The sequence below is a fragment of the Galeopterus variegatus genome, unplaced genomic scaffold (genome assembly GCF_000696425.1).
Source record: "Galeopterus variegatus unplaced genomic scaffold, G_variegatus-3.0.2 Scaffold1436, whole genome shotgun sequence".
Classification (NCBI taxonomy): Eukaryota; Metazoa; Chordata; class Mammalia; order Dermoptera; family Cynocephalidae; genus Galeopterus; species Galeopterus variegatus.
The window spans coordinates 220,317-243,637 of NW_007727547.1; the positions used below are offsets into that span (position 1 = coordinate 220,317).

Below are 23,321 nucleotides of genomic sequence, written 5' to 3' on the forward strand. Positions count from 1 at the left end.
AAATTTCACAGTGTAGATAGCAAATCGTGGATTTAAACTTAGATTTTTGATTTAGTGACCTTTTTTTTTTTTTTTTTTTTTTTTTTCGGCAGGAGTGCTGCTGCGCTCCCAGCGCTGCACTCTCCCGAGTGCACCATGGGCTCGGCCCTAGTGACTTTCTTTACATTCTAGTCACGCTTAATTAATTTGACCCAGTCTTATGCTAATATGGACTTTAAGGTTCTTTTGGCAAGAGTTTTTTTCAATACATTGATATAAATGTTTCAGGAAAACAGAAGATTAATTGAGATTAGGAGAGGATATTGTAGAAAGAAAAAGGAAAACAAAGAGATACAGAGTAATTAGAGAGGAGGCAGGGCAGCAAAACGAACAGGGGAGGGAAGTCTGTGGTTTGCTCAGGAACAGGAGTGATAGTGGCCAATCTGGTGACACTGTGGAGATCAGATTAGAATGCTTGTGTACATTAGATTTTAAAAATTGGGGCAGGGCTGTAGAAGTGCATATTAAAAGGAAGAGGTTATAGGAAATCTGTAAAATCCTGAATCCAGCATTTTTTGTTTCCAACTGAAGACAAAGTAAAATCAGACCTGCAAGATTTTTGATATTTTATGACTGGAAAACATTGAACTGTGGTTTCGGGAGATTGCTGGTTTGAAGAAGTCAGTGTGGTAAGTTATTTTCACATTTTTTTGAATATTATATAAAAGTCCTTCCCCACTCCCTCCACACACTTTTTGTCTTGAAAGAAGTGGTTTCTGTCATATGATTTGATATGGCACAAAATTTTACAATCTATTTTAGTTTTGTTGGCAACTCATGTTTCAGTGCCCAGAAGCAGCAAAAGTACTATTTATGTTGGAAATATGTCTAAACCTTGACTCAAAATGCTGCTGATTTCAGAGATCTGGGATGCAAATGATTTTCTTTGCCTTCTTTTCTCTAATTTTCACATGTGACTTATACTGAGCTCAGGTTCATTTCCTTTTTTTTGTCTTTTCTATTTTTTTCAGGGGTGTTGTGAGTGCACATTTACTGTTTTTAGAAAATTGAACATAATTGTAAAATTCTGAGGAATTATGACTTTTTTTCACTATGAGAAACCACTAACTTGATCAAGTCCTATGATAATACTACAACAGCTTTAGAATAATGAAAACTGAAATTTAAAAAAGTGAAAAGGAAAATCACTTGGAGATAAATATAAATAATGAAATAACGTGCATACGTGTGACATTAAAGTATTTCCATTACAATTGTTAATACTACATGTATTAAATTACTTGCCATAAAGTCGTTTAATGATAGGCATCTAGTCTAAGAACTACAAGTGAGAAGAATAGTTAACTTGTCTCTTTTTGGTCAGAGTTAATTCATTTGTATGGTTATATCCCTTATGCCTTAATATATGGCATAAATATGTGGGTACTTTAGATAGGAACAAAGTAATATTTATGTAGGTAGAAACGAAGCTATAGAGAGAAATACAAGTTTCTTGTAGATTACTATAAGAAGGTTGCTTAGCATTTTTTAGAGCTCCTTCATTTTATTTCATTCGTGGCTATTGTGTGATTTAAGTAGCCTTTAAGGTACTAGGTACATTTATAGTAGTCGATGTGTTGAGAAAAATCCTGAATTTACTCTACAGTCCTCCCTCTACAATGTTATTCATACTTTAAATATTAAATAAAACAACAAATACCTCACGTAATATTGGTTAGAAACAACACTTTTGAGAACTTTAGATAATGTTGGTAATTTTGAGTTAACAGAATATTCTGCTTCTTAACATCGGATATATTTCATTGACACTTCAGATAAAAAATCCTCCTTAAGGAATATTGATTTGTTGTTGGGATATGATCAAATGTCTTATTTCATGTTTTTAAGGAATTCCCAGGATATCTTCTTAGGCAAATTATAGTAACATTAGAACTTTGGAGTAAAGGGAAATTTCTGCTTTGTAGTGCAATACAGGAAATATAAGATATGGGCAACGGAGCATTGATATGAATATTAATAACTCTGATTGGCTTCTCTGAAGATAACAATTCCAGGAGTACACATGACAAGTATTTCAGATTCTTATCATTTTGTTTTCTTTTTGATGATGTCAAAGATGTCAAGGATTTCTTTGCAGATTTTACTTCATGAGATAAAAATATATTTTAGTTGTTTTAATGCCTTTCCTATGGGAATTTACCTCTTCATATCACTTGTTTGAAGTGAAAATTAAGGTTAAATTAGAAAATACATGACAACACCTGACCTTAGTAGAAGTTTATTTTATATTTGTTTAACTCCACCTACCCTTCGATGTTACTAACATTCCCCAAATTATGTCTGTAAGTTATTCCTTATTTTAATAGCATCCTAAATGCATTGTGAAAAATTTTAATTTGTTATTAAAAGAACAGTTCAAAGTTGACTGATGAGGGAGTGATTAGAAGTAAAAACAACAGCATGGGTCTGTCAGAAATCCTCAAGTGAGAGAGAGAGAAAGAGAGAGAGAGAGCGCTGGAGGGGGACAGGGATAAGGAAGGAAGGGTGTGTGGGAGAAAGGAAAGAATGAAGGAAAAGGGAAAAATGTGGAAAAATTGCAGGTGGAAAACATTGCTAATTCCTTCTCCTCTGCATGTGCTCCTCTGGGGGATATGAAAGTACTTATGAGAAGTAGAAAGAATTATTACGACTTGTAAAGTGTGGAATGCAAAGAGAATGGCCAAGTGATAGTAGAATGTGGGTGGGAAGAATTCATGAGTTTACAGAAGTTTTAATACAACCAGTAGTAAAAATAATGACAAAGTAGTAACAGGAACATGATAGCAATCGAATCAATTGAGCTTTTATGTACCTATACACTGGGATAACAGCTTTAATTGCATTAATTTATTTGGTCATGATAACAACACTATGATGTACATATTTTTCTAGTTCATAGATAAAATTCAATAGGCTACTTTTCAGCATCACAAAGTTGATAAATGGAAAGGTCACAAGTTAACCTATAATTTGTCTAATTAATATTATTAACCATTACATTTTAGCATTTGGAATTTTAATCAAGTATGAAGTTTAACTGAAGCCCCTCTTCCCTAACTCTCAACTTTTTACACCATCAGCTGTATATCAATCACCATCTCGTCGGTCTTCTGTCCTATTCCCATTATAATCCTTATCCGCACCCAGTTGGTCTGTCACATTCCTTGCAAAATTTCCTTCCCTGTTTGTTTTTGAAATCCTTTCTCTGGTATTGAAACTTCTCTCCTTCTTTGAAAGCACCTCTTCATCCTCCCCTTCTTACTCCCACTGCCCCAGCATTTATGGAGACTGGTGGATTTTGCCCAAAGTTGTGAAATTGTATTCAACATGTCTCTTGGCACTTTGTCAGCTCTGGAGAGCCCACCTTTCCAGGCCTCATAATTCAGCCAGTGTGCATTGGCCTGTGCGTACTAGCTGCTTAGAGACTGGATTTGTTCTGTAGGGTGTTTGTGCTCTATCAGTTGTGAAGTATTTTGTCTGTCTTTCTCAAACTATTATTGCTTTGTTGAAAACTCCCAAATTTCTCTCTTTCTTTATCCACATGCTTTTTAAAAATTTGGTGTTAAACTTACGTTTGAGTTTAAATGTGGTACCTAAAGCTCAGTATGTCCCCATATCAGGTCTTCAGTTTCCCTAAACCAAATCTACCGCTCAATTGTATCATTAGTGGTAAAGACATAGCCATTCTTTCACTCAGCCCAACATCAAATCACCGAGGAAGTCTTTCTTTGTTATATCCCCTTACATCTAATTAGCTGCCACTTTTTGTAGAGTCCATCTCCACCAAATCTATGGCATCTCTCCTCTCTGTATTATCATTAATTATTGCTGAATGACAATGACTCATGCCTCACAATTCTATGGGTTGAGTAGGTAGTTCTTCTGCTGTCTCAGTTGTGGCATGTCTGCTGGTGTGTCAACTCAAAGGGATGGAATGGCTAGTGACAGCTAGACCTCTTCCTGTGCTCTATTATCCCAGTTATGCTCACAGCACGATGTCTCCGTTTCAAGAAATCAAGCTTCCTTGTGAAAATTCTAATCAGACTTCTGCTTGTGTCTGGTCTGCTGAAATCTAACTGGACAAAAAAGGTCATAAGCCCATTCCATAGTTTATATAAGAAGAGACTCCACACAAGTCTGGATACCTGTACTTTTCATTGATTGGGTGTCTTTTATTGTAACAATCTACCACACTCTCCTAATTTTCATTCTTACTGCTGTAATATTACTACAGATTTCCATCACTGTACTGTTTACTAATACACATATTTTCTGGTCTTTCTATTTCACTTCTCTATGCTTTCCAATCAATCTGAAATGCACCAAAAGTAATAATTGATTTACTTTCCTTTTCAAAACAAAGAGACAAACAGACAAAACCTTCAAAAGTTTCTTATAGCTTCTGGAAGAAAGTGTGTTTTCTTCTCCCTGACTTTGAGTTTTCCCAATACAGCTCTCCTACCTTAACTCCCAAGGCACCCTCAAACCTAACATATGGTCTAAAACAGTCTGTTGACTTCTTTCCATTCTCGTTGTCCCTTTCCTATATTTGACAATTATGTTTTTTTTCTTTTACTTGAGAATAATTTTAACTTATGTTATTTCAGTAGAGTGAAATCCATTCTTCAAGTCAATTTTATATTCCCCTATTCTCACCTGTCAGTAATGATTTTTCCTATCAGTGAAATCTTGAGGCACTTCTAGACAGCTTTGTGTAACAGAAATATAATATATAATGTAAATCAAATGTCATTTAACATTTTTTAGTAGCCACTTTAAAAGAATCAAAAAGAAACTGGGCAAATTAATTTTAATAATAAATTTTATTTAGCCTAACTTATCACAAAATATAATTTCTACATGTAAGCAACATAGAAATTATTAATTTTTTAAATTCTGTTTACACAGTAACTCTGAAATCCATAGTGTATTTTATATTTTTATAATGTATCAGTTCAGGCTAGCTATAGTTCAACCCCTCGTTAACCAATGGTTGCTAACATATTGGACATCAGAGCTTCAGAATTCTAGAAGGAACATTGGTGTAAAACAGAGAATGCTGACCGGTAGACCTATTATCAAATTCTTCCTATGTTATCTACCACATGAGTCTAAACAAATCACTCAAACTGTCTGTGCCTTAGTTCCTTCATGCGTACGAAGTTTTTGCAAGGATTGGAGTCAAGTTTTTAACACATTTTCTGACATAGGATTTATTTATTTCAAAAAAATCAATGAGGACATATCCCATGGCATGCTAATGTCCTGCACAATACCTGGAACTTAAAAGTTTGTATGTCAAAGCCATTTATTGAGCAAATAAGACATTATGCCAATCAGTTTGCTAGGTTCTGGGAGTGGCAGATATGAAATCTACCTTTAATGAGTTTGGTCCACAATGGCAAACATGTAAAACCTTAATTATTAACAATACATACTTGATATAATTCAAAGATAGTGTAAAATGTTAAATAACTTAACAAGGTATTGTACAGCAGAGGAGTTATTCACCACACCTGGGAATATGAGGGTAATTGTCACAAAGATGTTGCTTCAAGTGAATGTGAAAGGAGGAGTAGTTACTATTTCCACAAGGGTAGTGGAAGGGTATTACAGGAAGAAGAAAAGCACTTGAAAAATCATAGAGATATGCAATTGTGTGTAAAATACAAGGAACTTCTCTTTTGCAATGTGTAGTGTTCACATGGTTGACTGGCAAAAGGATGAAAGGAGAACATTAGGATTGACCGAAGAATAATTGAAGGTCAATAGCATTCTTAATACCCTTCCCCATAGCTGTCACTTCCTTGTTTTTCCTCATCTTAATAAATGGTATCACCACCTAATAACTATATTTTTAATATTCGTCTTCTCCTTCTTCTTGAACTTTAATTTATTCAGAAACCTATTGTCTCTTTACCTCTGAAATATATCCTGTCCATGCCCTAGTCCGAGGCACTCACCTCTTTCCTAGTCCACTATGGAAGTCCTCTAATTGATCTCCCTTTCTCCAATCTTACCCTTGTATTATCCGATTACTATTTCTTCCCAGAGGCAAGAGTGATTTTCTTTGAAAGTATAGCAAGTCTTTCGGTTTCCCTTCCTATAGCCTTGTTTAGTCTTTCTTCATATTCTAAAAGGTCCTACCTGAGCTGGCCTACCTGATACCATCTCATTTTACCCTGTTTTTATCATCAATGCCTTTTGTTCTTTTTAATAATTTTCCTTGAGTATTCTAAGCTTTTTCTTTCTTTGCCTTTTATTCTTGTTCTTTCCTCTATTTAGATTGCTACTGTTCTGATCCTTCAATGACTGGCTTCTTCTAATCCTTCACATCACAGATGAAAGTCACTTCCTGAGGGATGCCTTCCCTGACTATCCAGACTATAATACCCTTGTTAAGTTACTCTCTACTTTCTTATCTTGTTACTTTATACTTTCTCTAATTGCTATCTGAAATTATGGTATCATCAATGTAAACACTATTACTGTTATTATTTACTTGTATATTTTCTAATCCTTCCACTAGAATGCAATTAGAATGCAAGTTTCCAAGAGCAGATGCCTGTCTTTCTTGCTCATCATTGTTTCCTGAACATCATCCACAGTGCTTGGCAAAAAGCAGACAATCACTTAATACTGATTGATGGATGGATGAAGTTTTTCCCACCTGGATGAAAGAGCATACACTTTCATAGGTTTTCACTTACATTAAGAAGGAAAAGGGATGTGAATTCATTTATTTAGTATTTTATCAGGTAAAAGGGATACTTGGCTGTATGGAAAAACAACCATCACCACCACCATAAATCTTACTGTGATAGCTGCTGTATTAAGCAGCTAATTTGATGGAGGGTGAACCAGATCTGTTTGTCCAATTTATTGACATTTAAATTCCACATACATTTTAAATCTCAAGGTAGAAATTTCAGTAATTAAAAATTTGGATTGGGGATGAAATACTGAATTGAATTGGATAATTTTTTTTTTTTTTTGGTATGGAATTATTACAAATGTTTGCCAACAGATAGAGCAATATTCTGAGTATGAATTCAGTTGGTTTTAAATGTTATTTTCTTTCCATTAGTGAAGGACATCAGAAATAAGATCTAGTCCTAATTAAATAATACATGAGAGAGTCACAAGAAAATACAGACAGAAAATTAAGTGATATCATAACGTGGGGAGTGAGGATTAACTGACCAAAGCACAGCAAGGCAGATGGGGTCCCCATCAGCACTTTAGGGTGGGGGAGGCTACAAAGGATACAGGTCTTCTGTGGGGGTCCCCTCTACACCTGCACATAGCTAAAGTAACTGAGGGGCTTGAGGCTTAAGAGCTCTGACACAGCCGTTGGTGCCCGGACTTCCTGCCCTCTCATCTGGATGCCCTACAGCTCCAAACCTGGCTTCTTCTGCAAGCCTGGAATTCACAGCTTCATACTCCTGGGTAGAGCCAAATTGATCCTTCTGGATTTGAGCTATATAGAGCAAATCAGTGTCAGGCAGTGCCTTCACGATGCTGGAATACAATCTAGGAGCAGAATGAGAAACATGAGAAATGAATTGATTCAATTAAAAAAATAGAAATTCTAGAAATGAATAATATATTATCTGAACTGAAAAACCTGATAGAAAGCTCCAACAACAGAATTAATCAATCTGAGGAAAGAGTCAGTGAGTTCGAAGACAAAACTTATGAAATTATCTAATCAGATAAGCAAAAAAAAAAAAAAAAAAAAAAAAAAAAGTGAAACAGAAATACAGCAAATAAGGGACCCTCTCAAGTGAAATAACATCTACATAACTGGCATACACAAAGGAGAGGGATCTTGGCATAAGGAAAAAAAAATGAGCATTTCAAGTACTATAAATAGTGTAAAGCTATTTTCTATATAATATTAGTTTCCTGGTTACAACACTATAGAGTTCTAATGCAAAATGATAGTTTTTCCTAAATTTCCACTAGGGAATTGATCTGGGCGGTGAGGCAATTTCAAGCAGTGAGCACTTTGGAAATGGCTGTGTGACAGAGTTCAAGTATGATGCAAAACTAGGCACAGTTATTCGCAAATGGAATGGAGAGATGTCTTAGTTAAGTAAACAAAATATGATTTGCCCTTTGAATTATTTGACAGAACTATTAGTCATATTACCCCTATATGAGTTATCTTCTTTGAATCTTATTTAGACAACTGTCCAGGAATCCATTATTAATGATGCATTATAGTTCCACAGACCCCAATTGATTTTTTTTTATTTATTTAGAATGTCAATCACAAGGAAGTACATCTAGCAATGCAAAACATCATCTGGGAATTTTAATCTGTATATTATATGACTATACCAGGTTTGCCTAATATTTGCATGTAATCTATTAAAGCCAGGTATTTATTAAAATGATCATGCCATTTATAAAGTACCTACAAAGTTGCCCTATTGTGGAATTTACATGTACTATATGGTTGAAGTATTAAAATGTTTACATCAAAACAATACAGTACTGAACCCTTATTTTAATCCAGTGTGCCATTCTGTGTGATTTGATACGGATGTTGACTTTTCAGAAGTCTGTCTAAATATAGTGAAACATGTAAAAGGGCCTATTTTTATTACAAAAATCTTAGTCCTGAAACATGAATGGAATACAAGTAATCCGTACATATACACAAACATGGAATGTGTTTCTACATAACATATGTATACATATATATTTATAAGTATATAAAAATCCCACAGGATAAGAACGTAATTAGAGAGAGAATATAATCTGAGGATGCTATACAGAAAGAGATGCAGATTTAGGTTACTCTAAAGCTATTGTAAAAGAATTCATATATTGTATATATTATTGTTTTTTAAATAGAAACTGGGGAGAACCTTGGAGTTTCGTGCCTTCTGATAGAGCACTTGTCTTTGTGGATAACCATGACAATCAACGTGGACATGGAGCGGGAGGAGCATCGATTCTTACATTCTGGGATGCTCGGTAGGAACAGAGTTATCTACATTGTTATTTTACCTGCCTTTTAAGGATGGTACGAATATTGTATTTTTCTATGATAATACCATTTTGTAACTTTCAGACTGTATAAAATGGCAATTGATTTATGCTTGCTCATCCCTATGGATTTACACGAGTAATGTCAAGCTACCATTGGCCAGGAAATTTTCAGAATGGAAATGTAAATTTTGGAGTTCAAAATATCATTTTCCAAAGAAAAACAAGGCAATTTTGTTCTAATTTCACGTGAGGCTAGTACATTTAGTATTTTTCATCAAATAATTATTAGGTGTAAACCTGAAGGAGGACTCTGATTTTATTAAAACAGAGGATATAAAAGAAGTAAGATTCATGTTAACTGTTGTCAAAGTGTATGCAAATGCTTTCAGAAATTTGACAAGCTTGCCCTCCCACAGAAAAACAAAACAAAAAGAAAACTCTAAGTACAGGGACTAAAATATGTACTTCTAATAAATACCTACTTTGTAGGGTTGATATGAGGATTATACACACTAACACTTGTAACAAACATTAAACAGTGCCTGCCCATAGTTAGAGCAATATAAAAAAATTGTTAAATATCTTTTTTAAAAAAGTTCTATGAAATTCAAACAAATTATTAAGTTGAATTGAAGTTAAATAGGGAAAGTGTCTTATAAGAAGAAGGAAATTATGTGTATCAATGAACAGGAATTTGCAAACTATTCTAGGAAAGGTGAGAATGAGAAAAACATTTGAGAATATGGTAAAAGCATTGAACTGACTAGCAATTTCAGAAAGGGACTGAGGGGATTGGGAAGATATTTTGAAAGGTAGTGAAAGGTTTTCTTTGTAAACTGAAGATTTTGGAAGCAGCATCATGCAGAAACTTCATACCGAACGCAGAAATTCTTTTTCCCACCAAGTCAGACAGATGTCTGTCTAGCATTTTTCTAAGTTTCTATTGATTTCAGAAGCCCACTCCTTTGTGCAGCAACCCATTCTATTGTTAAACAGCTTTAATATTTAGAAGGTTTCCCTTTATACTGAGCCAAATTCTTATAATTTCCTCTACATGGTTTTATTTCTGATGCCAGGAGTCATGGGCTATTTCCATTTACCTTTTCCCTGTAAAATTTCCACTTTTCCAAGACTTCTGCATGCTAAAATCTCTTTGTGTTTTCCACTATTCATTAAGCGACATGATTTTAAGATAGATACTAGTAACTCTCCTACTCTTTTTGAAATAAATATCTCTAAAAGTGCCAATCAGAAAATCATAATATTAAAAATTTGGTCAGTTTATAAATAATATTAGGATGTGTTGATTAGTACGTTCATGTAAAGGAGTGTGTGAAAGACACACATATTTATTTGGCAATTATCATACTGAAGGCACTTTTTATGCATGCTGTTTAATTTTTATAGCAACCAAGCAATATCCCCATTTTACAGAAGAGAAAATTGAGGCACAGAGAAGTTACAATATCGACTACGTTTCCTTAGCTAGTTCTAATGGAGCCTATATTTTCATTCTGGTGTTTCTGACACTAATGTCCTTGCCATGTTAATGACATTGCACTGCTTGCAGAGATACTAAGAAGCCGTTGTAGTTCTTTGGAAAGAAAGAGGATAAAAATGTTACTCTTTTTTGAAATACCGCACTAGAGAATCAGAAGTGAGATATGATGAGGATTCAGCAAAGGGCTTTAAAAACAATGAAGCCTTTGGATTCTAAATAAAGATACTGCAGAGACTTATGGAGTAGGATAGATTGGGTTTGATCTAATGGAAAAGGGAGAGACAAATACATGTATGTATTTGACAAGAGACAAATACATGTATGTAAAAATCTGAGGGTTGGTTTGTTTGTATACTTTCCTAATTAAGGATGTTAAAAATTGGATTGGGCCACCATATGATAATGGAATAATTAAAGAAGTTACTCTAAATGAAGACACTACTTGTGGCAATGACTGGGTCTGTGGACATTGATGACATCAAAAAAAGGTGGGAATATTTGTTTAGAGATATCCCCTCATAGTAAACATTTCTTAACGTTTTATCTGAAACTGTTAAAGCTTTTAGCATATCAGCATTTTATGATATTGTGCTTTTAGGACCATGGTTATTTTTCATAATGTAGTCGATGGCCAGGATTTTACAAACTGGTGGGATAATGGTAGCAACCAAGTGGCTTTTGGAAGAGGAAACAGAGGATTCATTGTTTTTAACAATGACGACTGGTAAGTAGATATTAAGTAAAAATTATATTTCATACTAGTATGTTTTTTGTTTACCCTTTTCCCTTCCTGCTCATTTACTTTTTTCCTACCTGAAAAAAATTCTTCAGTCAGTGGATTAAAAAAACATAGAATTTAGAAAAAGGCAGAAGAAAAATGACGATGGCTTATTCTTTTGTCCTCTGATGTTTATAAGGGCCATGTGTTGTAAGTAGAGTCCCTTATGTACACCCTTGCCATATCGCGTGTGTGTACCTGATGCACACATATATATATGCTCACACCCCTACCCCCATACACGATGTAGTTAATATAAGAGCAGTGACATCACTAAAACAACTCGTCTTGTAGTCCTGTTTTTTAATAATGGGAAAATACCGACTCAATACTGAAATATCTTTTTTCTAGCTCTTTTTCTCAACTACTCCCTTAACTGATTCTTTGGTATACTTTCTTTACTTGTCTGACTCTCTGTGACAAATGTTTTTAAAGCATATGTATAGAGAGCATGTATCTTATGCTCAATGATTTGCCTCAGAGGATTTTTGCATTTTAGTTCAGAAACTTCTCAGTACTGGAATTCAGTTTGTTATGCTCATATTGTCTACCTGTCGTAGAACGATTCCCAGGACTCTTTGCTAACAGCAGAAATGTCTAAGTTCAAGGCCAACTTTGACTCATGCTTAGCTCATTCTAGCCTAAGTTACATTTTACTAGCCAATAAATATATAAGTAAGTATGTCTCTTTTTTTCCTGAAAGAGCCCATTGCTAGTTCTTTAATTTCTTTCTTTTGTCGATGGGATACCAAAATGAATTTGTTTGAGACGTCTTTATGTTTCAAAGTAGGTACTTTTTCACGTACATGCTAGATTATTTTCAACTCCATTCCGGGTTTTCTTTAGCCTCAGACACGAAAACAAAAACAAAAAGAGATTTTTAAAGAAATAATCCCACCTAGTATTTTAAGTATAATCAGTATTTTCTTAAGTTCGTATTAGGATAATTTACTTTAAATATTTTTTATTATTTATTTATGTATTTTTTTCTATTTATCAGTATACAATGTAATCATGTTTTGTGGCTTCTTACCAACTTCTCACTACAGGTAACACTTTTATTTAAGAGTGCGTTTTCTTCAAATCTTCACTGCTATTCTTCACACTTTACTTTTTGGTAATATTCACTACAACCTAGGGAATTGTTAGGTCCTATGTTTGGTTACTTTTTCCCTGAGATAGCAGTCCACATCCACTGGAGGGGTCTTTGTGTTTGAATTGTCTTCTTATTTCAACGGCTTAGAATTCCACAGCACAAAGCGAATGTTTGTTTTACAGATAGTCTATATTTTTGTATCTAATTGTATAGAATTTAAGTTAAATCTTAAATTTTATTTTATAGGTCATTATCTTCCACTTTGCAAATTAGTCTTCCTTCTGGATCATATTGTGATGTCATCTCTGGAGTTAAAATTGGTAGTAATTACACAGGAATTAAAATCTAGGGCCGGCCCGGTGGCGCACTGCTATAGTGCACCGCTTGGGAAGCGCGGCGGCGCTCCCACCGAGGGTTCGGATCCCACATACAGACCGGTTCCCGCTCACTGGCTGAGCGAGGCGCGGGCGCAACACCAAGGGTTGCAATCCCGTTGCCGGTCCCGGTCCGGTACGGGGGCGACACTGAGGGTTGCGATCCGTTGCCGGACACGGAAAAAGACAAAAAAATAAATAAATAAAAAAATAAAATCTATGCTTCTGTCAATGGCAATGCTCATTTGTCTACAGGAACTCTGCTGAAGATCCATTTATTGCAATTCATGCTATTTCTAAATTACAGAATTCAAACTAAATACATATCAAGAACTATAGACAAGTATGTTTATTTTCTTGTAAGTACATTAATTCTTATAATTTATGACTTTTTTTTTTTTTTTGGTCTTTTGTCTTTTTCCGTGTCTGGCAATGGATCACAACCCTCAGTGTTGCCCCCGTACCGGACCGGGGACCGGCAATGGGATCGCAACCCTCGGTGTTGCTCCCGCGCCTCGCTCAGCCAGTGAGCGGGAACCGGTCTGTATGTGGGATCCGAACCCTCGGGTGGGAGCACTGCCGCGCTTCCCAAGCGGCGCACCATCCAGTGCGCCACCGGGCCGGCCCTAATTTATGACTTTTTATTAAAAGTTATAATTAGTAACTTAAAAAACTGGAAATAGCATTTAAAAAATCACATATAATTATAGAATTACAAGGTAATTCCAAAGAACATAATATTATGTTTGAGAAGATTCACTTTAACCTCTTTGCCAAAGGAATTTCTGAGAACTCAGAAAGGCACCATTTTTATTTTTATTTTGTTAAGGACTTTATTTTTGAGATTGTCCTTACTTTTTTGCTTTAGCAATATTTTCCTTTTTGCCAAATTATTTTCGTCAGATTGAATTTACAGTCATGTACCACATAACTACATTTTGGTCAACAAAGAACAGCATATATGACAGTGGTCAAAGCAATAGGCCATAACATATAGCCTGGTTGGTAGCAGGCTACAGCATTTAGGATTGTGTTTGAAAATGATGAGATCTCCCAGTGACACATTTCTCAGAACATATTCTTTTTATTTATTTATTTGTTTGTTTGTTTGTTTATTTACTTATTTATTTATTTTATATATTCATGAGATACAAAGCTGATTGTCTCCCCTCCTGCCCATGACGTGGGGGCCAGATTCATCTTGGGGACGTACCTATTACCAGAAATTGCTTTTGTACCCTTTGTCCCCTTACAATTATCCCCCAACCTCCTGCCCCTTCCCCTCTCCCCTCAACTTCAATTTGTAGCCCTAGAAATGTTCCCTCCCTCTATTGGATCATGGGACTACTGTGGTCTTTCTTTCCTGCCTTCCTTTCTCTCTTAGCTCCCACAAATGAGTGAGCACATGAGGTATTTATCCCTCTGTGCTTTGCTTGTTTCATTCAACATGTTTCTCCATGTTGCTGCAAATGGGAGTATTTCATTCTTTTTTATGGCAAAGTAATATTCTATAGTGTATATATAACACAGTTTCCTTATCCACTCATCTATTAATGGACATTTAGGTTGGTTCCATATCTTGGCTATTGTAAACAGAGCTGCAATAAACATGGAAGTACAGGTATCTCTTTAACATTATGATTTACATTCATCTGGATATATACACAAAAGAGGGATTGCTGGATCATATGGGAGATCTATCTGTAGTTGTTTGAGAAACCTCCAAATTGTTTTCCAAAATGGTTATACTAATTTACATTCCCACCAACAGTGCAGTAGTGTTCCTTTCTCTCCACTCCCTTGCCAGTATTTGGTATTCTCAGTGTTTTTAATAATGGCCAGTCTAACTGGAGTGAGGTGGTATCTCGATGTGGTTTTAATTTGCATTTCCCTGATGACTAGTGATGTTGAGCATTTTTTCATGTATCTGTTGGCCATTGTATGTCTTCCTTTGAAAAATGTCTGTTCAGCTCCTTTGCCCATTTTTTAATTGGGTCATATATTTTTTTACTGTATAATTGCTTGAGTTCTATGTATATTCTGGATATTAGTCCTTTCTCAGATGCATAATTGGCAAAAATTTTCTCCCACTCTGCAGGTTGTCTTTTCACTCTGTTGATTGTTTCTTTTGCTGTGCAGAAACTTTTTAGCTTGATATAGTCCCATTTGTTTATTTTTTCTTTTGCTGCTTGTGCTTTGGGGCTTATGTTCATAAAGCCTGTGCCCTGACCTAACTTCTGAAGTGTTTTACCTATATTTTCCCTTAGTAATTTTACAGTTTCGGGTCTTATACCTAGGTCTTTAATCCATTTTGAGTTGATTTTAGTGTATGGTGAGAGATGCATATCTAGTTTCATTCTTCTGCATATGGACATCCAGTTTTCCCAGCACCACTTGCTGAAGAGGCAATCTTTTCCCCAAAGTAGATTTTTGCTGCCTTTGTCTAATATCATATGGCTATAAGCCTGAGGAGTAATTTCTGTGTTATCAATTCTACTCCACTGGTCTGAATGTCTATTTTTATACCAGTACCATGCTGTTTGGGTTACAACAGCTTTGTAGTATAATTTGAAGTCATGCAGAGTTGTGCCTCCGGCTTTTCTCTTTTTGCTCAGGATTGCTTTGGCTATTCAGGGTCTTTTGTTTTTCCATAGGAAAGGTAAGATTGTTTTTTTTTTCCATTTCTGTGAAGAATGTCATTGGTATTTTGATGGGGATTGCATTGAATCTGTAGATCGCTTTGGGTAGTATAGACATTTTCACAATGTTAATTCTTCCAATCTAAGAGCATGGAATATTTTTCCATCTTTTTATGTCTTCTTTAATTTCTTTCAGAACTGGCTTGTAATTCTCATTGTAGAGGTCTTTAACCTCCTTGGTTAAATTGATCCCTAGGTATTGTATTTTTTTTTGGTGACAATTGTAACTGGGCTTACTTTCTTTATTTCTCTTTCTGTTAATTCATTATTTGAGTATATAAGCGCTACTGATTTCTGGGCATTTATTTTGTATCCTGCAATGTAACTGAAGTCATTAACCAGCTCTAGGAGTATTCTGATGGAGTCTAGGTTTTTTCTATATACAGTGTCATGTCATCTGCTAATAGGGAAAGTTTGACTTCATCTTCTCCAATCTGGATTCTCTTTATATCTTTCTCTTGCCTGATTGATCTAGCTAGTACCTCCAGCACTATATTGAATAGAAGTGGTGAGAGCAGACAGCCCTGTCTTGTTCCTGTCCTTAAAAGGAAGGCCTTCAATTTTTCCCCATTCAGTGTAATACTGGTAGTAGGCTTGTCATAAATGGCTTTTATTGTGTAAAGATATTTTCCTTCTATGCCTAATTTGTCTTTATCATGAAGGAATGTTGAATTTTGGTAAATGCTTTTTCAGCATCTATGGAAATAATCATATAGTCTTTGTCCTTGAGCTTGTTGATGTGATGTATCACATTTATTGACTTTCATATGTTGAACCATCCTTGGGATGAATCCCACTTGATAATAGTGTATAATTTTTTTAACAGGTTGCTGTATTCTAATTGCTAATATTTTGTTGAGGATATTAGCATCTAGATTCATCAAGGATATTGGCCTGTAATTTTCTTTTCTTGTTGTGTCTATCTCATTTGGGTTTCAGAGTTATATTGTCCTCATAGAATGAGTTGGGGAGAGTAGAGTCTGTTTCAAAGGTTTGGAACAGTTTCATGAAAATTGGTATTAACTCCTCTTTAAAAGTTTGATAGAATTCAGCCATCTGGACCTGGGTTTTTGATGTTGTTGTTGAAAGATTGCTAATTACCACTTCAATCTCCTTGCTTGTTATTGGTCTGTTCAGGTTTTCTATCTCTTCTTGGTTCAGTCTTGGTAATTGATATGTGTCTAGAAACTTATCCATATCTTCCAGATTCTTAAATTTGTTGTCATACAGTTATTTATAATAGTCTGTAATGATTCTTTGTATTTCTGTGGTATCAGTTGTAATGTCTCCCTTTTCATCTCTGATTTTTGTTATTTAGGTCTTCTCTCTCTTTTTTTTTTTTGTTAATCTAGCTAATGGTTTGTCTATTTTGCTTATCTTCTCAAACAAACAACTTTTAGTATTGTTACTCTTTTCTATTGTTTTTTGGGTCTCTATTTGATTTAGTTTTGCTTTGATCTTAATTATTTCTTTCCATCTATTGCTTTTAGGTTTGGACTGTTGCTGATTTTCAAGTTCTTTGAGGCATAGCGTTAGGTCTTTTATTTTGAGTCTTTCCAGTTTTTTGATATAAGCATTTATTGCAATAAATTTTTTTCTTAGTACTGCTTTTGCAGTATCCCACAAGTTTTGGTATAATGTATCTTTACTTTCATTAGTTTCTAGAAATTTCTTCTTGGACCTATAGGTCATTCAGGAGCCTATTGTTTATTTTCCAAGTGTTTGTATATCTTCCAGTGATTTGCATATTGTTTATGACCAGTTTTAGTCCATTGTGGTCTGAAAAGATTGTTGGAATGATTTCAATTTTTTTAATTTGCTGAGACTAGATTTGTGACCTAATATGTTGTTTATCCTGGAGAATGTACCATAAGCTGATGAGAAGAAAGTGTATTCTTTAGCTGTTGGGTGAAATGTTCTGTTTATATCTGTCAAGTACAGTTGGTCTAGGGTGTAGATTAAATCCTGTGTCTCTTTGTTGACTTGTTGCCTGGAAGTCCTGTCCCATATTTATAGAGGGGTGTTCAGATCACCCACTATTAATGTATTAGGACCTATGTCCTTCTTTAGGTCTAAGAGTGTTTGCTTGATATATCTGGGTGCTCCAGTATTGAGTGCATACATGTTTATGATTGTTATGTCTTATAGCTGGATAGCTCCCTTTATCATTATATAATGGCCTTCTTTGTCTTTTTAAATGTTTTTTGGTTTAAAATCTATTTTGTCTGATATAAGAATAGCTACTCCTGCTAGTTTTTGATTTCCATTTGCACGGTATATCCTGGTGTCTTTACAGGTGAGATGGGTCTCTTGAACACAGCATATACTTGGGTCTAGCTTTTGAATCTATTCAGTTAGTCCATGTCTTTTGAATGGGGAGTTTAGTCCATTCACATTTAGAGTAGTTATTGAGAAGTGTTGTTTAATTCCTGTCATTTAATTGCTAATAAACTAGTTTAAATATCTTTTGATCGTTATTTCCCCTTTTATTTCTCTTCTCCAATGTGAGTTGGGATTTAAGGCAGAATGGTTTAGCTTCTTTCTTGTTCTTGCTGGCATTTGTGTTTTAACTGTGGGTTTTGCTCTTTCTTGTGTATCCATGATGATGGTCACCATTATTCAGAATCCAGATGAATGACTCTTTTGAGAAAATCTTGCAGGCTGTTCATGTGGTGGTGAGCTCCCACAACTTTTGTTATTCTGGAAAATACACTATTTCTCACTCATTTCTGAAGGAGAGCCTTGCTGGGAAAAGAATTCTTGGCTGGCAGTTTTTTTCTTTTAGTATTTTAAATATATCATTCCACTTTCTTCTGCCCTGTAGGGTTTTGGTTGAAAAGTCTGCTGTTAGTTTGATGGGGGATCCCCTATAAGTGACCTGATGCTTTTCTCTTGCTGCTTGTAGAATTCTCTCTTTGTCTTTGAGCTTTGTGAATTTAACTATAATATGTCTTGGGGAGGATCTTTTTGGGTTGAATCTGTTTGGGGGACCTTTGAGCTTCCTGGATCTGAAGGTCTGTATCTCATCCTACATCTGGGAACTTTTCAGTTACTATTTCCTTGAGTAAGTTTTGATATCTTTTCCCTTCTCCTGCCCTTCAGGAATACCCACAATTCGGATGTTAGAGTGCTTGAGATTGTCTGCTATCTCTCTTAGGTTTTCCTTATTATTTTTAATTCATTTTTCCTTTTTATTTTTGTCTGCCTGAGTTATTTCGAAAAGACCATCTTCGAGCTCTGTAATTCTTTCTTCTGCTTGCTCTACCCTGCTGCTCAAGCTCTCAGTCATGTTTTTTATTTCATTGAGTGAGTCTTTCATTTCTAGAAGTTCTGCTACATTCTTTTTTATGGTATTAATCTCTTTGTAGATTTCCTCCTTCATATTCTGGATGTTTATTTCTTGTTTCATTGTGTTCTCTAATTGAGTCTTCCTTTATTTCTTCATGTTTTCTTAAAATCATTACTCAAAATTCTTTTTCAGACTTTTCAAGAATTCCCTCTTCCATGGAGTCTGACTTTGGGGTATTACTGTATCCTTTTGGTGGTGTCATTTCTTCTTTATTGTTTGTACTTCTAGTGTTTTCTCACTGATGCTAGGTCATTTGATAGGGGGGTTGCTTCTTCTATTACACTGAGGTGGGCTGTGGAGTCACCTTGGTTGCTATTGCAGGGGTGAACTGTCTTCCTTGACAGTAGGTGTGGTGGTGGTTATGTTAAACCAACTTGATTCCTGTTCTAGACTCTGTGATCATAGAAAGAGCCCCTAATGCATGGAGTTCTGCTGGGCCAAATTTGGTGGGTCGGATCTGTAGACTGGTGTTCCCCCCTGGGTCTGAGGTCAGATGAGGGGCCACGTGGAGCTGTGTGTTTCTGCTGGCTGGCTGGCTGGTGCCAGCCGGCTCACTCATGCGGTGCTGGTTTGGGACAGTGATGCAGGGCTTGGAGCTCCTCCCCTGCCTGGGTCCAAGACAGGCAGGTGAGGGGGCTCTGTGGAGCTGCGTGGTTCCACTGGCTGGCTGGCACCAGTGGGCTCACCAGCACAGTGCCAGTTCTTCAGAACATATTCTTGTTGTCAAGTGACATATGACTCTCAGGGCACTGAGGGCAAGAGAGAAACTGTAGGCAAATGTCTTCTTAGTGGTTTCCACAGGAAGGAAAGACAGAATTTCATTCTTTTTTATGGTAGACTAGTATTCTGTTGTGTATATACATCACAGTTTCCTTATCCAGTTGTCCATCTGTGAAGATTAAGGTTGGTTCCATACTTTGGCTACTGCAAATAGAGCTGCAATGAATACAAGAGTGTAGGTATCCCTTTCACATGATGATTTCCATCCCTTTGGGTATATACCCAGAACTGAGATTGCTAAATCATCTGGTAGTTCTATTTGTATTTGTCTCAGAAATCTCCATACTATTTTTTGTAGTGTCTCTGGTAATTTACAGTCCCACCAACAGTGTGGAAGAGTTCCCCTTTCTCTGCATCCTTGCATGTGTTTGTTATTCTCAGTCATTTTGATCATAGCCAGTCTAACTGGGGTGAGATGATATATCACTGTGGTTTTGATTTGCATTTCCCTGATGATTAGTGATGTTCAGCATTTTTTCAAGTATCTGCTGGCCATTTGTATGTCTTCCTTAGAAAAATGTTCAACACCTTTGCCCACTTTTTAATCAAGTATTTGGTTTTTTACTATGAAGTTGTTTGAGATCCTGTATATTCTGGATATTAATGCCTTGCCAGATTGCATAGGTTGTAAATATTTTCTCCAGTTCTGTAGGGTATCTTTTCACTCTGTTGATTGTTTCTTTTGCTGTGCAGAATCTTTTTAGTTTGATATAATCCCACTTATTTATTTTCTTTTTTGTTGTTTGTGCTATTGGTGTCTTTTTCATAAAGTCTTTAACCTGTCCTTTTTCTGGAAGAGTTTCCTCTATGATTTCCTTTAGTAGTGTTACAGTTTCGGGTCTTGTATTTAACTCTTTAATCTATTTTGAGTTTATTTTGGTATACGGTGAGAAGTGCAGGTCTAGTTTCATTCTTCTGTATATGGAGGTCCAGTTTTTCCAGCACCATTTATTGAAGAGAAAGTCTTTTCCCTAATATATGTTCTTGTTGCCTTTGTCAAAGATCAGTTGGCTGTAAGTATGGGGATTGATTTCTGGGTTCTCTATCCTGTTCCATTGGTCCAAGTGTCTGCTTTTATGCCATGCTGCTTTGGTTAGTATAGCTTTGTAGAATAATTTGAAGTCAGATAGTGTTATGCCTCTGGCATTATTTATTGTTTGCTCAAGATTGCTTTGGCAATTCAGGGTATTTTGCTGTTCCATATGAATGTCAGGATTGCTTTTTCTATTTCTATGAAGAATGCCATTGGTATTTTGATGGGGATTGTATTGAATCTGTAAATCACTTTTGGTAGTGTGGACATTTTCACAATGCTGAGTCTTCTAATCCAAGAACATGTAATGTCTTTCCGCCTGTTTGTGTCTTATTTAATTTTTTTTCAGCAGTGATTTGTAGTGCTCATTGTAGTGATCTTTCACCTCCATGGATAAACTAATTCCTAGGTATTTTATTTTTTGGTGACTATTATAAATAGCCTTACTTTCTTGATTTGTTTTTCTACTAGTTTGTTATTGGAGAATTAAAATGCTGCTGATATTGTGGTGTTGATTTTGTATCCTTCAACTTTACTGAAATTGTTAATCAACTCTATGAGTTTTTGGTAGAGTCTATAGGTTTTTCTAAATATAGGATCACATCATCTGCAAATGGGACAGTTTGACTTTGTCTTTTCGAATCTGGATGCCCTTTATTTCTTTCTGTAGCCTGATTGCTCTTGCTAGAAATACTAACATTATATTAAATAGGCTGGTGATAGTGGGCATCATTGTCTTGTTCCTGTTCTTAAGTGAAAAACTTTGAGCTTTTCCCCATTCAGGATGATATTGGCAGTGGGTTTGTCATATATATGGCTTTTACTGTGTTGAGATACTTTCCTTCTATGCCTAATTTGCTTAGAGTCTTTATCATGAAGTAATGTTGAATTTTGTCAAATGATTTTCCTGCATCTGTTGAGATAATCATAATTTTTGTCCTTGATTTTGTTGATGTGGTGTATCACATTTCCTGACTTGCATATGCTGAACCATCCTTGTCTCCCTGGGATGAATACTACTTTATGGTGTATAATTTTTTTGATGTGTTGCTGTATTGTGATTGCTAGTATTTTAGTATTTTGTTGAGGATTTTTGAATCTACCTTCATCAAATACAGTGACTATACTTTTCATTTTTTGTTGTATCTTTGTCTGGTTTTGGTATCAAGGTGATGCTAGCCTCATAAAATGAGTTTGGAAGAGTGGCCTCTGTTCAATTCTTTGGAATAATTTGAAGATAATTTGTATTATTTCCTCTTTAAAGGTCTGGTAGAATTCAACAGTAAAGCTATCTGGTCCTGGGCTTTTCTTTGTTGGGAGACTGCTGATTACTGTTTCAATCTTGTTGCTTGTTGCTGGTCTATTCAGGTTTTGTACATCTTCTTGGTTCAGTCTTGGTAATTTTTATGTTTCCAAAAATTTATCCATTTCCTCCAGCTTTTCAAATTTGTTGGTGTGTAATTGTAATAGTCTGTGATGCTTCTTTGTATGTCTTTGGTATTGATTGGATGTCTCCTCTTTCTTTATTTTATAATTTAAGTCCTCTCTTTCCCTCTTTTTTTTTTTTTTTCTGCTCACCTAGCTACTGGTTTATCTATTTTGTTAATCTCAATGAACCAAGTTTTTGTGCCATTGATTTTTCTTATCATTTTTTGGCGCTCAATATCATTTAGTTCTGCTCTGATCTTAGTTATTTCTTCCTCTCTACTAATATTGAGACTGGATTTTTCTTGATTTTCTAGCACTTTGAAGTATAGTGTTAGGTTGTTTATTTGAAATCTTTCTATTTTTTTAATGTAAGAATTAATTCCAATAAACTTCCCTCTTAGTATTGCTTTTGCAGTATCCTACAGTCTTTGATATGATGTTTCTTTATTTTCATTGGTTTCAAGAGTTTTTTTTTATTTCCTATTTAATTTCTTCTTGGACCCATAGGTCATTCAGGAGCCTGTTGTTTTATTTCCATGTATTTGTATAGTGCCCTGAGTTTTGCTTGTTATTAATTTCTAGTTTTAACCTGTTGTGATCTGAAAAGTTGCTTGAGATAATTTTGATTGTTCAAAATTTGTTGAGACTTGATTTATGACCTAACTTGTGGTCTATCCTGGACAAGGTTCCATGTGCTGATGAGAGGAATGTGTATTCTGTAGCTATTGGGTAAAATATTCTGTTTATATCTGCCATGTCCAATTGGTATAAAGTGTAGTTTAAATCCTGTGTTTCTCTGTTGATTTGCTGCCTGGATGATCTATCCGGTAGTGAGAAAGAGATGTTCTGGTCCCCCACTATTATCACATTAGGGTCTATCTCTTTCTTTAGATCTAGTAGTGTTTGGTTTCTATATCTGAGTACTCCCATGTTGGGTGCTTATGTATTTATGACTGTTGTCTTCTTGCTGGATAGATCGCTTTGTCATTATATAGTAGCCTTGTCTCTTTTTATGGTTTTTGGCTTAAAGTCTATTTTATCTGATATAAGGATAGCTGCTCCTGCTTGTTTTTGGATCCCATTTGCAGGGTATATCTTTTTCCATACCTTCACTATTAATCTGTGTGGATTTTTACTGATGAGATGGGACTCTTGAAGACAGCATACAGTTGGGTCTAGCTTTGAATCCACTGTCAGTGTGTGTCTTTTGAGTGGGGAATTTAACCCATTTACATTTAGGG

General features: G+C 35.4%; 1 pseudogene; it reads left to right on the forward strand.

Annotated features, from left to right (window-relative positions):
* Positions 1-5,563: 5,563 nt before the first annotated feature.
* On the forward strand, positions 5,564-13,110 carry LOC103593885 (annotated as a pseudogene).
* Positions 13,111-23,321: the final 10,211 nt, after the last annotated feature.